We start from the raw sequence: 15,378 nt of genomic DNA, 5'->3' as shown, positions 1-15,378 counted from the left end.
ACCGGGACGATCGATGCACCGGGACAAAGTCTGTCGCCCCCGGATGTGACCAACAACAGTTTGGGAGTTGTTTTTATGGGAAGTGGAGAGGTCAAGATGAAATGTTTGATGATTGTGTCACAAGTGGTTTGTATTTAATATGTACATCATCATCATCATCATCATCATCATCATCATCATCATCATATAGGTCTGAAATACTGGTACTGGAATACTTCATCAAAGGACACTTGTGTTTATAAAAGTACATGTTTGTCTCATATATTCCCCATATTCATAATCAACATAAATACCTTTTGAAGTGGTTTGGGGAACAGAGGTTGAGACGAACGTATGTATTTTTAATGAATAAACTGAAAGTTTAATTATTAACATATATTACATATATTACATTTAAATACAAATTAGCATTAGCTGTGAGAGTCGATTAGCTTGGCCAACAGCTGAGCCCTTAAAAACAAAATGACACATTATACATTATAATCATTTTCAAACATAATTGATGACTGAGAAACAAAAGTAGGATTTAAATGTAATCTTATTATTTTAACAACAAAAAACACATTGTTTTTTTCCTATTCATGATTTGACATCATTGCAGCAGCTCCAATAATTTGTCATTTTTATTTATAATTTAAATATGTATGATTTTTTGTTGTGTTATTACTACTACTTACTATTATTTACAAGAAAGAAGAACAAAATAAAAATACATTTGATTGATCTTGAGGAACAAAAATGGCATTTAAATATAATCTTAAAAAATCTTTTTTTTAAATCTTTAAAAAATCTTGGACAAAGTGGGACTTTTTTGTTGGATTGGCCTTAATTTTATTCTTCATACTTCATGTGCAATGTTTTACTTTGTCTTTTATTCTCTCTGGTTCTATCTTGTTCTATCCCTGTTCTATTTTATGTGTTTTGTATGTTTGAATAAAAAAAAAACTGAGGGGAGAAACAAAGAGGGAAGAAATTAAATAAAAAAAACTACTAGTTTGATTGAATACATTTTCAAACAAGCGATGGCGGTTTGGTTTAAAAATGTAAATAACAATTATCTTGAAAAAAGGAACATAGACTCCAGAATGTGCAGATTGTAAACCTTTTATTAGTCCCCATAGAATCACAACACACTGTGGCTCAGGCCTGTAAAAAGTGCCTTTTATGGAGGTTAAACCAAGAAACTGTGTAAATATATTTCCCACTGCATGAAAAGTTATTTGGTGGGAAAAAAGTACATTTTATATACAAGTAAAAATACAAGCAAAGTCATAAACATCTCCTTAAAATTCATGCTATTTCTTGCACAACATATTTTCCACAATAACATGAACCATTGACTGTCATGTCACAGAACGCTGCACATTACAGTTATTTATGAGAAGAAACTGTGACTTATGGACAAAATCACTGTGGTTAACTCGGCTCCACTCTGTGTTTAACATGAGTAATACTGATGTGTTCGAGATAATCCACAGAAAATACGTGTTTGCAACAAGTACATCACAAGCAAAACTGGGCTGTACAATTAATCAGAGTTTAACTGACGTGAGATGATGTTTTGAATCGTGAATAATCAGCTTTGGCCTTTTCAATCGAGAAATGCAGTAAAAGTAAAAGTTTGGAGCAGAGTTCAGACTTTAGAGGAAGAAACGTCACTGTTTTTGATGTTTAAGGAGCTCTATTTGTCTTGAGTCCGCCTCCTGTTTGATGTTTTGTCTAGAATGTTCCACACTATCATCAAACTGATCTTTTTATTCCCCAGATATTGGGGACTGACTGAACGTCTCTTTGTGAATTGCTGAGATGAGAATCATGATTAAAGAGTGACATTTAGATTGAATTTAGATTTTATTTGTGGTGTAAACACCAGGACCAGGACCAGGACCAGGACCAGGACCAGGAGCAGGAGCAGGAGCAGGAGCAGGACCAAGACCAGGACCAGGACCAGGACCAGGACCAGGACCAGGACCAGGACCAGGACCAGGACCAGGACCAGGACCAGGAGCAGGACCTGCTCCAGGACCAGGACCAGGAGCAGGAGCAGGACCAAGACCAGGACCAGGACCAGGACCAGGACCTGCTCCGGGACCGGGACCGGGACCAGGCGCAGGAGCAGGAGCAGATTCTAGACCAGCTCCAGGACCAGGAGCAGCTCCAGGACAAGCTCCAGGACCAGGACCAGGACAAGCTCCAGGACCAGGACCAGGACAAGCTCCAGGACCAGCTCCAGGACCAGCACCAGGACCAGGACCAGCACCAGGACCAGCTCCAGGACCAGGACCAGCACCAGGACCAGCTCCAGGACCAGGACCAGGACAAGCTCCAGGACCAGCTCCAGGACCAGCACCAGGACCAGGACCAGCACCAGGACCAGCTCCAGGACCAGGACCAGCGTGTGGCAGATCCTCAACCAAGAAAGTTACATAGTGCACCTTTAAACTGCAACCACTTCTTTATAAAAGTTGTTATTGTTCTAAAATAATTGAACATGTTGCTGTCTTCCCACAGCTGAGGTCCCGGTGTTCCACACATAACTGCCCTTGTGTCAGTGTTTCTCCTGCAGAGGGTTCATTAGAGCTCCGGTGTCAAAGCTCAGAACAGGATTTCAGCAGCTCAAACACAGACACAACTTCCTCCGTGAAAACCACACATTTATTTATACACATCTCAGTCCAAGCAGAATCTATCAACACAGTGTCACTTCAGCCCATAAGAAGAGCAGTGGAAACTCTACATATGATGAGGTTTGTAACGTGAGGGTGGAGCGCCTCCTGGTGGACGCTTTAAGGACATGATGAGACACTCTTATATTTTCTATTTTAAGACACCGAGTGGTAAATATGGCCATCAATAACAGAAGGAATTATGGGGGGAAGTCCTTTCATCGTTTGTTGTATTAATCCTGATTATATTGATTGAATTTCCATAAAATTCTATAACAACCAAAATCACAACAGCAGTTTCCTCCATGGGTGAAATAAAGAAGCAAATTACACAATGTTCACAGGGATTTATCAAATGGATAAATGTCCCAGAATCCCCTGCACTTAGACCCGCCTTCTGCAGGAACTACTGCAAAACTCTGTGGAAATGTTGTTTTGAATATAGACTCCTGCCAAAAGGTGAAGTGCAGTACTTTTCTGTTGACAGCCTCTTTGTCTCCATGGAGATGCTTTTGTCTAGAATATTTCACAGTATGGCGTTAAACATATTCAATGACTAGACTTGATTTAATTATTAATCAAGTGTTTTTAAATGTATTTATATGTATATTTATTGTATATTTCACAGATCTGACTCGTATCCTGGCCTTTTCTCCTTGACAAGGAAGTTAAATGTTATATTTAACCTGTAGGGGGAGCATTTACATTTGTGTATTTGTAGTGATGATTACTAAACTGATTTATAATACTGGTGTTTTAGAAATATGGACTGTTCCCATAGCAACGGACCATTCAAAAACAACGGTGAAAAGTCCTCAAAATGGCACCTTTAAACATGAAACATAAACTCAAAGTCCATTCTGTCCTGACGTGGACTCGGTCTGGTCCTGTTCTCCTGGTCCTGTTCTCTCAGTCCTGTTCTCTCAGTCTTGTCCTGTTCTCTTGGTCCTGTTCTCTCAGTCTTGTCCTGTCCTCTCGGTCCTGTTCTCTCGGTCTGGTCCTGTCCTCTCGGTCCTGTTCTCTCAGTCTTGTCCTGTTCTCTTGGTCCTGTTCTTGGTCTGGTCCTGTTCTCTCAGTCTTGTCCTGTTCTCTTGGTCCTGTTCTTGGTCTGGTCCTGTTCTCTCAGTCTTGTCCTGTTCTCTTGGTCCTGTTCGCTCGGTCTGGCCCTGTTCTCTCAGTCCTGTTCTCTTGATCCTGTTCTCTCAGTCCTGTTCTCTCGGTCCTGTTCTCTCGGTCCTGTTCTCTCAGTCCTGTTCTCTTGGTCCTGTTCTCTCGGTCCTGTTCTCTCGGTCCTGTTCTCTCAGTCCTGTTCTCTTGGTCCTGTTCTCTTGGTCCTGTTCGCTCGGTCTGGCCCTGTTCTCTCAGTCCTGTTCTCTTGATCCTGTTCTCTCAGTCCTGTTCTCTCAGTCCTGTTCTCTCAGTCCTGTTCTCTTGGTCCTGTTCTCTTGGTCCTGTTCTCTCAGTCCTGTTTTCTCAGTCCTGTTCTCTCAGTCCTGTTATCTTGGTCCTGTTCTCTTGGTCTGGTCCTGTTCTCTTGATCTGGTCCTGTTCTCTTGGTCTGGTCCTGTTCTCTTGGTCTTGTTCTCTTGGTCCTGTTTTCTCGGTCTGGTCCTGTTCACTTGGTCCTGTTCACTTGGTCCTGTTCACTTGGTCTGGTCCTATTCTCTTGGTCCTGTTCCCTCAGTCTGGTCCTGTTCTCTTGGTCCTGTTCTCTTGGTCCTGTTCTCTTGGTCTTGTTCTCTTAGTCCTGTTTTCTCAGTCTGGTCCTGTTCTCTTGGTCCTGTTCTCTCACTTCTTAACGTGTCCTTGTGTCTCTGCATCTCGTACACAAACACAGCCTTGGTTTATTTCCTTTTTGGCTGGTGACTGATGAGACGCTTCTCCTCAATCACCTCCAGCTGAGCAGAAAACACCCACCCAAAAGACCCTCCAAAGAGCCCAGCGCATCTGAAATATCCCCCACCGGACCCAGAGTGAGGAGAGCGGCGCAAATACTGTGAGGAGATGCTCGTGTTTACTGCTTCCAAAACTGTGTTCTTTTTGTGGACACTTAAGTCTCTTGGCAACAGTCTGTCCAGCGCCTGTAGTTCAGCTCGTGCCCCACAACCACCAGCAGCTCATAAACCCAAATACGAGTGGGTTTGGCTCAGGATTTATTTGGAAAAGGCAAACAAAGGACACTAAAAGGAGGCGTGGATATGGAAAGTCTGATGCTCTTCATGTAAATGGGAAGTTCTTGTGTTGATGGTGGATGGATGTTTGGAATGTTTGCATATTGTCTGTGAACGGAGCTATTAACCGTGATCTTTTTACGTTAGAAAATTGACTTCAAAAATCCTAAGCCTAATAATCTCTTAGCTAAAACAAAATAAGACAAATCCTGTTCTAGTTTGATGTAAAGTAGCTGTTTCTTGTCTAAACGAGTCACTTGCTGATGTATAAATCGGTAAGATGTTCTACTTAAAGGTACTGAGGAGGCGTCTGGGGAGAGCCAAGTCTGACCATTATAAGTAATGAAAACAAATCAAGTTTGAACTGACGTTTCCATCACTTACTATGAGAGCATATTTTATTTTATAACATCATATAACACATTAAAACCCTTAAAGAGGTCACAAAAATGATAAAAAATCTGCAGTTTACTGTAATAATGCACAGTGTCTTTAAATGACCTACAGGGGGAGACAAACAGCACGAAAATGAACCACTTTTGAGCTTGAAATAGAATTCCAACAGGTGCCAAAACTGATGAGCAGCATTTAATAAGGAAGCCCCGTTTTAATTAGACTAAATCCTGATTTAACAACAGAGCTTCTTCCCACAAACTGTCCAACGCTTGAACAATCTGTTCTGAACTTTGATCTAGCACTTTACTGTTTTAGAGACTTAAGACTCTTTTTCATCTTAAAATGTGCTGTGCTTTTTTGTAACTCGTGTCCATTTGTTTGTTTACGTGGCTGTTTCTAATGTTTTACTGTGCACACGTTTTCGAACAGCAAACGACAAATAAACTAAACTAAAACACTTTAACTCACATTTAATTATATACCATGCCATTCGTTTGTCTTAAGGTCTGAGGAAAAGACCATCAGAAACAGAATAGTTATTGTCCTTATTGGTTTGTATACATATAAAATACATAAAGCATTAAATGACACACAAAGGGCACTGCAGAAACCTTAATTACTGTATTTTCTGGACTATAAGTTGCACTTTTTTTCATAGTTTTGGCCGGGATGCGACTTATACTTATATTTATACTTATATACTTATACTCCGGAGTGACTTATATGTGATATTATTTGTTATTTTCACACTTGCAACCGCATTTCATACTCCAGTGCGACTTATATATGTTTTTTCTTCTTCATTATGCATTTTTTGGCTGGTGCACCTTACAGTCCGGAAAATACGGTACACTACTTTCTTAAAGTGCCTATGACAGGTTTTTAAGATCGACAAATTTTGACTTTATTTGGTCTATTTTTACCTGTTGTAAATATAAATGATAGTTTTACACCAATCGAGTAGGTATTCGTGGAGAACAGGAAGTGACATCACACTAGGGACGCTCGTTCCAGTCTAAGTTTATACAGAATTTACACAAAAGAAACGGTATTTTTATTATATACTGTATAATTAATTTTGACAGTCTAAACATGATTCAACAAAATGAAGTCACTCTATATATTTTCATTTGTCAAATAAAAAAAAAGGTGAAATCTGAAGTTTTTGCCCTGTCTTTACTTACTAATTTCCTACTGTGATGTCATCAATTACAAACAGGAAGTGGAATTATAAACCTAAAAAAATAGCTATTCTGGGATAACATTTGTATAATTTTTTTGCACATTTTTAAATAAATAAAAACTTAACTGTAGTTTAGTTCAATGAGTGGTCCGACCTGAGGCACTTTAAAGAGCAGTGGATGTCCAAAAGTCAATGCCACGTATACTTTTCCTTATGTAGAGAAGTACAATATGTCGGCCAGTAACTCATATATTTTGAGGTAAATGATGATAATTGGCCTTAAATCCGAGAGCTTTGTACGTTAGATCTGTTCGTCTTGTCATTGCTGATTCTGCTTTCCGGCGTCGCGCTGCTTCCTGTCGCGTGCTAAACTAAATCATAAATAAGTCGACCGTAGCACAGGAAAAGCTCTGTGCCTTTCGTGCACATCGGCAGCATCCTGTGTCACATTTATGCCGCCACACAAGCGCACCGCGGACTCTTCCTGCTCTTTGAAGCGTGGGGCGTCTGAAAGAAGAGCCCCCCCGTGAGTCAGAGGTCAGACTGGGTCACGCTGGAGGCCGCGGCTGCCATGACAACACGTGGGACGCTTCGGTGACAGCGTGTGCAGTGGGTCTGTGTCTGTTTACGGTCTCGAAGCGACGATATTGATGATCGGAATTACAGATGCAGAAAAGCCACGACTGCTGAAGCGCTCACCACAAGTCAAAAACCCACAGCTTTAAAAAAAACGTTTAAAGACTTCCAGGAGCGTGACACGGGTGCGGCTTTGAAGGGTGTTTTTAATGTCAACAGCAAAAACAAACAGGCTCAAATTAATTTTAATGTACGGGGCAATGACAGAGTGGAACGTACTGCAGTAACTTCTTATGAAAAACAAAACAAGTTTTTAATGGAGGAATTGTCGATAAATTAAATGTATTTAGATTCAGATTGAAGACAATATTATAGACTAATCCTAGAATGTGTCAATCTCAACATTAGAACACATTAACATAATCAGAATCCGAATCAGTTTATTGCCATTGTCAGTGAACAAAATTCACAAACAGGAAAAATGTTCAGTGTTAAGGAGCAACATATAGAAATTAATAATGATGATAATAACAATAAATACAAAAATAAATGAAATAATAATAATAGCAAAGTATATGAAATCAAATTAAATAAGACATGCCTTAATAAAGAATTTACTAATAAAATAAGAATAAACTTGGTTTGCGTTATAATTATCTACAAAATAATCATTACAACACAAGTATTCACTGTAGAGTAAATAGTTCTGCGTATGTTTTGTAAATATTGACAGGGATGACAGGAGTAATTGTGTATTTTAAAGAGAGTAGCTGCTGTCGGGACTCATAATTACATTGCTGTAAACCAGAGAGGGAAAAATAAATAAATGCATTTGCATATAAATAGAATGTACACGTTGTGCTTTCCCCAGAACTTTCCGACTCCAACAGTGAGTTTGTGAAAAATGCTTACAGTTTAACGGCTGTACAAATAGAGAATATAAAAATAGGTCACGCTTTGTAACCTATATTTGAAAAGTGCCCAATGCCAAAACCTCGCAGGGGAAACACCATCACAGGCTTCTGATGCCCGCCGGCATGCTTGGCATCGCTCAATATTGGACATCATACATTGAAAACTATTAAATGTAAAGCAGTATGTTGCTAAAACTCGTGGAGCTAAGGCAAGAAATGCTATGATTGTTGATTAATCTGTACATGCATTTATAAAGTCACATCGTAGAAAAAGATAACTAGCGCACACACTGCCTGCATAATATCTACATCCTAATATAATATATCCTAATTAATAATAAGCTAGTTTTACCAGGTCATTCACGAAATCTGTGCCATTTGAGTCCTCAGACTTTGATGTGACGCCTCATTTCTTCTGTTTAGTGCTTATGACGGATTTGTTCTGCACTTTTCTATATGAGGCAAAATTTATTCTCTATATTTTAGACCCATTTAAACAGTTACGGTATATAATCAGTAAAAGGTTGTGGCATTTAGTGGCTCATTAAAGTTAGATTTATTGTGATGATTTATATTTATATTTGTTTGTATTGTGATTTAATGCATCTTTTCTAGTACTGTAAAGCAGTACTGTAAAGCAGTATTTTGTAAGCAGTAACTAATAATATTTAGTCAAAAAACATTCAAATTTGTTAGTTGTGGTATAATGGCCTACATCTGAAAAAACTATGCAAGTTAACACAGAGGCAATTTTATTTTATTTATTTTATTTATTTTATTTATTTTATTTATTTTATTTATTTTATTTATTTTATTTATTTTATTTATTTTATTTATTTAATTTATTTTATTTATTGTATTTATTTAATTTATTTTATTTATTGTATTTATTTATTTTATTTATGTATGCATGTATTTATTTATTTATTTACATGTCGGAAATTCTAAGTCGGCAATTTGCATTTAACAATTCAACAACAAAAAAGTATTTTTTTATATTTTTATATCATCCTTTCTCGTGTATCGGTTGTAATTCGATATCGCTGAACACATTTAACCGATATTTGTTAATTTCCACTAAATACAAAGCGAAACTACCGATAATGGGCGTTACCTACGGCACCGTTACCAACAAGCCCCACACGGACCCGCCCATTTTCACGGTTGCTATGCCTACTCACGCGTCTTCTCCGTGACTGACGCGCGGCACCGGCCAATGAGCGCGCGGCGGGGGGCGGGCCCGGCAGCGCGCGCACTGGAAGCCGCTGCTTGTGCTGCTGGAGCATTTCCACTACTACGACCGGCCACGAGCAGCAGCCGCCGCGCACCGACCCCCGTCCCGCCACCGCCATCACCACCACCACCAACACCGCCGCCGCGCAGACAGCCCCGGAGCCCCGGGCAACATGGCATAAGCGACACCGCCGGAGCCAAGGTAACCGAGCCGTTTGTGGAAAGATTACCGCTTCCGAGGCACGAGTTTGCGGGTGAAATGTCGAGTTCGAAGCCCCGTCGCGCCGCTGCCGTGACATTGTTGAATTGTGAGTGGCAGACGTCAGACCCGCGTGCGGCGTAAACGGACTGATACATGTGACAGCAGAAGATCAAATTAGTCATTAAATAAATTTAAAATAAGTGTCATAACGAGCTGAACGCGCGCGGGTCAGGACAGGTGTAGCTAGCGCACTTTTCCGCCTGTTGTTTTTCCATGATTACTGCTGTCTCATCACTTGTCTAGCTGTGTATTATGAAGTATTTATGTGTGTATTCTGTGTGTTTTTGTGTGTGTGTAAAACACACACACAACACCCTGCAACATTGTGCATTAATCTTGATCACGCATCCTGGTCCTGTGTGCAGTGCAGTCTGTTCAGAGGAATTTCATATGGTAAATAAACACGACATTGTTCAGGTTTCCTCTGACTCCAGTGACCTATGACTGTTGGTTTTTATTTAAATGGCAGTCTCCTCAGGCCCAAAAGCTTATAATCGTTCCAAATTATAATTACATGGCTTGTTGGGATTTGTTCATGGAAGGACAGCGTGCAATTAGGTGCTATTTATGCTGTTGTTATGCATTTATAGGTTGGAGAAGCGCCATCGATCTGAATTTGTTGGACTTTTTTTGTTTTTTAAAGCTTCAAAAGTGTGTCTGTGGTTCTCATATCTGCTAAATATTTCTGCCCAGGTTAGAGCTGAGATACGGTTTAAGCTCTAATTGATTAAGTTATCGGTCGACTAAAGACGATGCCCTGCGCCTAACGACAAGGATCTGACCAAAACGTACAAGATGCTGCAACACTGGATGTGCACGACGTCTTCAGCCATTTGTGAAGGCAGATTAAACTCGATTTACTCCTAAAACGCAACTAAAATGTCTCCCCAAAGCCTTAAATATATTCCCATAGTCTTAAAAGGACCCGTGCTCTACATTGGCAACGCGAAATCACACTTTGTCAATGATTGTACTGTTATTTAAAAGTAACTATGCTGGGCAAAAGGGCGGCTTAAACTAAAACTAGAGGCGACATTTTACGGCTCATTTTTCCATCTCCTTTCTGCTCCGGTCCATGTAATTCCTTATAACGTCAATAAAATAATAATCGTTCGACTATTGAACGTTTTGATGGACTGAGACGCTATCGAAACAATAAATCGACTGAACTCTTGGCGTTTAGATCTGGTGATTCCAACTCTTTTCTTGGTGGTTCTTGGCATGACTTTGACTGTTTTAACTGATACATTTTTCTTTATTTTTGATCGTTGCGTTGTTTCGCTTCTCTATCTTCTTTGTGCCACTGCTGCAACTTTATTCACTCCCGCAATTGATGGAAAGAGCACGTTTCAGCCACACTTTTACAGACCAGGGGAGTCTCGTAACGCGGTCCCTGTGCTGTTTACGGTCCAAGAAAAGAGTCTTTTTAACGAAGAGTTACGCCGATAATGACAACACTGCGTCATTGTGATTCACCTATAAATATTGTGTTCAATGTGACCACAACCACAAATGACCACAACAATGTGTTGTGGTCATTTTTTAGGCCAAGGTCAATGCTAATTATCCATTTATTATAAGAAACAAACCTATTATAACGTCAAGTGTGGTAAAAATATAACACATTATTACACTTTATTGTGGATTGAATGATGCCAGTTTGTCTTACCTGCGTTTGCCTCGTTTTTAATTGTCTGGCTAATGTTTTGTTGTTGTTTTTTTAGTATTTATGACTCTAATTTGATAGTTTGATACCTGGATTTAAATAATATAGAATATAGGTAAATAAACCTGGAGCAAAATGGGATTAAATGAATCACTAAATCAAGAATTACACATATTTGTCAATCATATTTATGTATTTTATGTCACATTTTCAAAGACATGGCAACATTTTGCAACTCAATTTCTTGCTATATCGATGTGTATTACAATATCCAAAGAGCAAACAAATAGATAAATACAGAGATCGACTGTTTAAAAAGCTGTGTCGTCAGAATTGTCAAAATTTCGAAGAGTTAAAAATCATGAAACGTTTGACCAACTGACATCAGATCTAAATTGTATTAAGTTTAAGTATTTATGACAAAAAATAATCAACAATTGTGAATATCTACGGTTTGTTCGCTTCTGTATTCTGTTTTCTAGCGCGAATACTCTAACTCTTGAAATAATCGTAATCTGGACTGTACAGACTCCTAAACACTGACAATTATTCAATCAAAATGTCAAAAAAGGATTCGCACGCACTCGGATTTTAATTTATACCACAGTTACATCATTCATAAATATTCTAGAAGCCTTCAGTCACCACATTTCAACTTTTTATTGGTTGAAAATGTTCCTAAAAAAATCGATTTACTCTGACAAGTCGACAAATCGGAAAAATAACCTCAGACTTTTTGACTAAAACAATTGTTAGTTGCTGCATAAAATACATTTGGAAACATCACTCGCACGTACTGTATCCGAGTGGTTTTCATTCGCTAAAACGATCTTAAATCCTTCACGTCGTATGATTTTTCTGAACCTAATCCCAAACTCCCCATTTGAAATCCCATTATTTTCCCAGAATTCAGACTGTATTCGTCTCCAAACGTTTGAACGGCGTTTACGTTGCGCTGCTTCGATGCAAAAAGCGTCCAAACAGAGCTGATAAGGGCCCCAACTTCCTCCTCAGTATCTCTAATGTCCTGACGCGTCGTAGAGCCCGGCGACGCTTCAGTGCTCTCTGCCCTCTCAGTGCGTGCGGGAACGACGCGGCTGTTTTGCATTTAGATTTGCTTGCGCTCAATCGGCCCAGTCGTACCTCACGTCGCCACAATTACCCGGCGTAACCCTCGGACGCTCCGCCGGAGAAAGTTGGGCTATTTTCCGTGCTAAATGTGCTCTGTGTTTTCTTGTAACGTCACACTAAGTCAAAACTTTAATCAGATAAGAATTAATGCTAAAACTAGTATTGAAACAAGTCGCACCTTTTTTCATAGTTTTGGCCGGGGTTCGACTTATACTTATATTTATACTTATACTTATACTCCGGAGCGACTTATATGTGATATTATTTGTTATTTTCACACTTGCAACCGCATTTCATACTCAAATGTGACTTATATGTTTTTTTCTTCTCTATTATGCATTTTTTGGCTGGTGCGACTTATACTCTGGAAAATACGGTACTCGTTTGGACAAGGATCAATAAACAGGAGGACTAAATTAGACGGTTCCGGAACAGTTTTAGAATGATGATCTTGAGCTTTAACTGAGCAATAACTGAAATATCGTGATATCGTATCGCCGAAAGTCTCACAATAATATTGTGGGCTGTCACAGTGTGTTGAACTATGATCTCCTTTGTTCACGCTCGTTGTTTTGTTGCAACAGCAGCTGAATCAACATAAGGGACTACATAGACCATGATCCTTTGCTTCATTTGAGTGCAGACAACATGAAGACATATCTGTTTCTACAGTTGTGTTTCTCTCTGTTATGTCGCGATAAATATCGTACAACAATCGGAAATTGTTGTTGTGATTAGGGCTGGGTATTGCCAAGACCCTCGCGATACGATACATATCCCGATACTTGTATATTCCGATACAATTCTCTCATTAGGATACGTATCCCGATACATTTTTTAAAAAAGGGTCTTAAAAATTTACCAAATGGGTAATGTTTTTACTCTGAATAAGAAAATGTATGACATTTCATGTTTATCCTCAAAGCACTTATTTATAAATCCATTCTGCTCTAATAACTTCACACATCCAACCAACTGATCCAAATAGAAATATATGGAACACATTCTAGTAAATTATTGCACGTTTCATGGTCTGAACATGCTGCAGCAGCATCTTCTGCACAGATCAGCTTCTGATCAGGTCCACAGCTCCTTCTCACCTCGGCCCAGAGGAGCGCAGCACAAACAGCAGATCAAAAGTACTATTCCACCTCGTTTAAAGCCTACAGGCCAAAAAAATGAAATAAATAAATAAAGATATATATATATTTTATTTAAAAAAAATTATTGATACTGTGACTCAGTATCAATACGCGTATCGATTCGGAGTCCGTGACAATATATTGCCGTATCTATATTTTGAACACAGTCCTAGTACGGTGACATTTGCATACCGTTACTTCTCCAATGGTAACGTAAAGGAAGTACTATTTTATGTTGAAAATGTAGTGTTTTAGTAACATTTCAAATTGAGTATCGAGCCCATTCCTTAGTATTGAGATCGAGTTTGAAATGTTAGTATTTAGCGCAATATTCCGCACTAACTTACTGCGTCTTAATTCTTACTGTGAGCACATAATTTTAATGCCATACTGCGGAACATTACAGGCAATGCAATAACATCTTCAACAACAAGAAGACAAGCAGGTGGTAAACATCCCTCTAAAGATTTACTTGATATTCAAATTTTGCATTTTTTCAAAACAACTTTCACAATATTGTCTGAATTTGCCCAAAGACTGAATTCTGCAAGATTAAAAGTCATGTTTGTTCCTTTTTAATTAGAGAAAAAAAAAAAAAAGAAAAAAAAAAAATGAAAATGATGATAAATACAAGTAAAAAAAAAAAAAAAAAAAACATAATTAATTGTTTTCCGTCGACCTAATTTCCCCCTCCACATCCCTGGACTCCACTTTCCTCACACTCAGGTCCTCTTACTTACCCCTAATTGTCACTCTGCTTTCGAGGAGTCCTGATTAGCCGTGTTATCCACAGAGCTGAGTGTGAATTATACATCTCGCACGAAGGCCAGAGCGCCGCCGGGCCGTTCCTAACAACGCCAAGCGGGGCAAAAGCCAGAGCCGGGAAATGCGAGTCAGGAAGCGTCACGTCTAAACTATCACATGACAAACAACGTCTCGTGGCTAATATTAGGTCCACCATGTGTTGGAGGAACTGATGTCTGATGCAAGTGTTTATTTGGAGTTCATAATAAAGAAAAAAACATGAAATTGACTTTTTTTCCAGAAGGAGGAGGGGGGCGCCCAAAGCAGATGGGAGTGTCCTCGGGCAGATTTCAGATGTTCTGTAATGCAGGGCTACTCTTGGATTGACATATTATCGCCTGACTATCGTTAATCGGAATACTTAATTTTTGTGACTATAGCCCACCACTAAGTTACTGGTCAGATCTGTAGAGAGGTGGCCCCGCTGACAGAAAGATCACCCATTCGTCATGTATTTATGAGAAAAGAACCACAACTTGTGATTGAGTAAATGAAAGATAAATGAGTTTTTGCAACGTCCCCAATGTATCGAAGCCACCTGTGTCCCTGTGTTCAAAGTGAAAGTAAATTTTTCCATTCTGTAAATGTTCAAACTCAGTTCTTGATAATCATCTCAATTAATTGAAAAGTTACTTATTCAATTACTCGTAGCAATAAAATGTAGACCGTATAAAGGTTATATTCTTGTATTTTTAGCTGTGCTGTGACTTTTAAGACTTAATTACTTTTTCTGTAAAGGTCACTGCGGGTCACTCAAGAAAAAGTTTTGATCAGTGTGAATTAAAAAAAAAAGCATAAAGCCTCAATGTTTATGCATTTACCTCTGAACTAAAAGTGTGTGATAAGGATAATATCGAACTGGTTGTTTTGAAGTTGAAGATGCAAAATTATAATATGATGCATTTTTATTTTGTAAACTGTCAAACTATAAACATATTTGATAAAATAAAAACATTTTATATGTAAAATTGATGGGACTTTTATTTGTTTTTGCCCATATTGATATACTAAGTTTTAGTAAGTTTCAGAAACAGATTATAAATACAATTATAGCTATTGTGCTCATTACTTACAAACTAGCAGATTTGCCCAGAGTAAATTTTGATAATAATAGATTTACTTCCGGAACCAAGCAGTGGGCGGTCACTGTTGAGCGCCATTGCCCACCTCTTCCATTAACTACAGGTTTACTGGCTGTTGTTGCTTTTCTTTTACACTTTCTGAGGATTTGCCT

General features: G+C 38.9%; 1 protein-coding gene across 1 annotated transcript in view; it reads left to right on the top strand.

Annotated features, from left to right (window-relative positions):
• Nucleotides 1-9,300: 9,300 nt before the first annotated feature.
• The window catches only part of fcho1 (FCH and mu domain containing endocytic adaptor 1), a 75,958-nt gene continuing 69,880 nt past the window's right edge, over nt 9,301-15,378 (top strand). The window contains exon 1 of the mRNA XM_072439081.1: nt 9,301-9,341. The gene's annotated coding sequence lies outside the window, so the exon portion shown is untranslated. The remainder of the gene's footprint in view (nt 9,342-15,378) is intronic.

This window comes from Eucyclogobius newberryi, unplaced genomic scaffold (assembly GCF_026437365.1).
Source record: "Eucyclogobius newberryi isolate DKJ021-1_F unplaced genomic scaffold, fEucNew1.0.hap1 SCAF_9, whole genome shotgun sequence".
Classification (NCBI taxonomy): Eukaryota; Metazoa; Chordata; class Actinopteri; order Gobiiformes; family Gobiidae; genus Eucyclogobius; species Eucyclogobius newberryi.
This window is presented reverse-complemented; position numbering and strand designations above follow the sequence as displayed.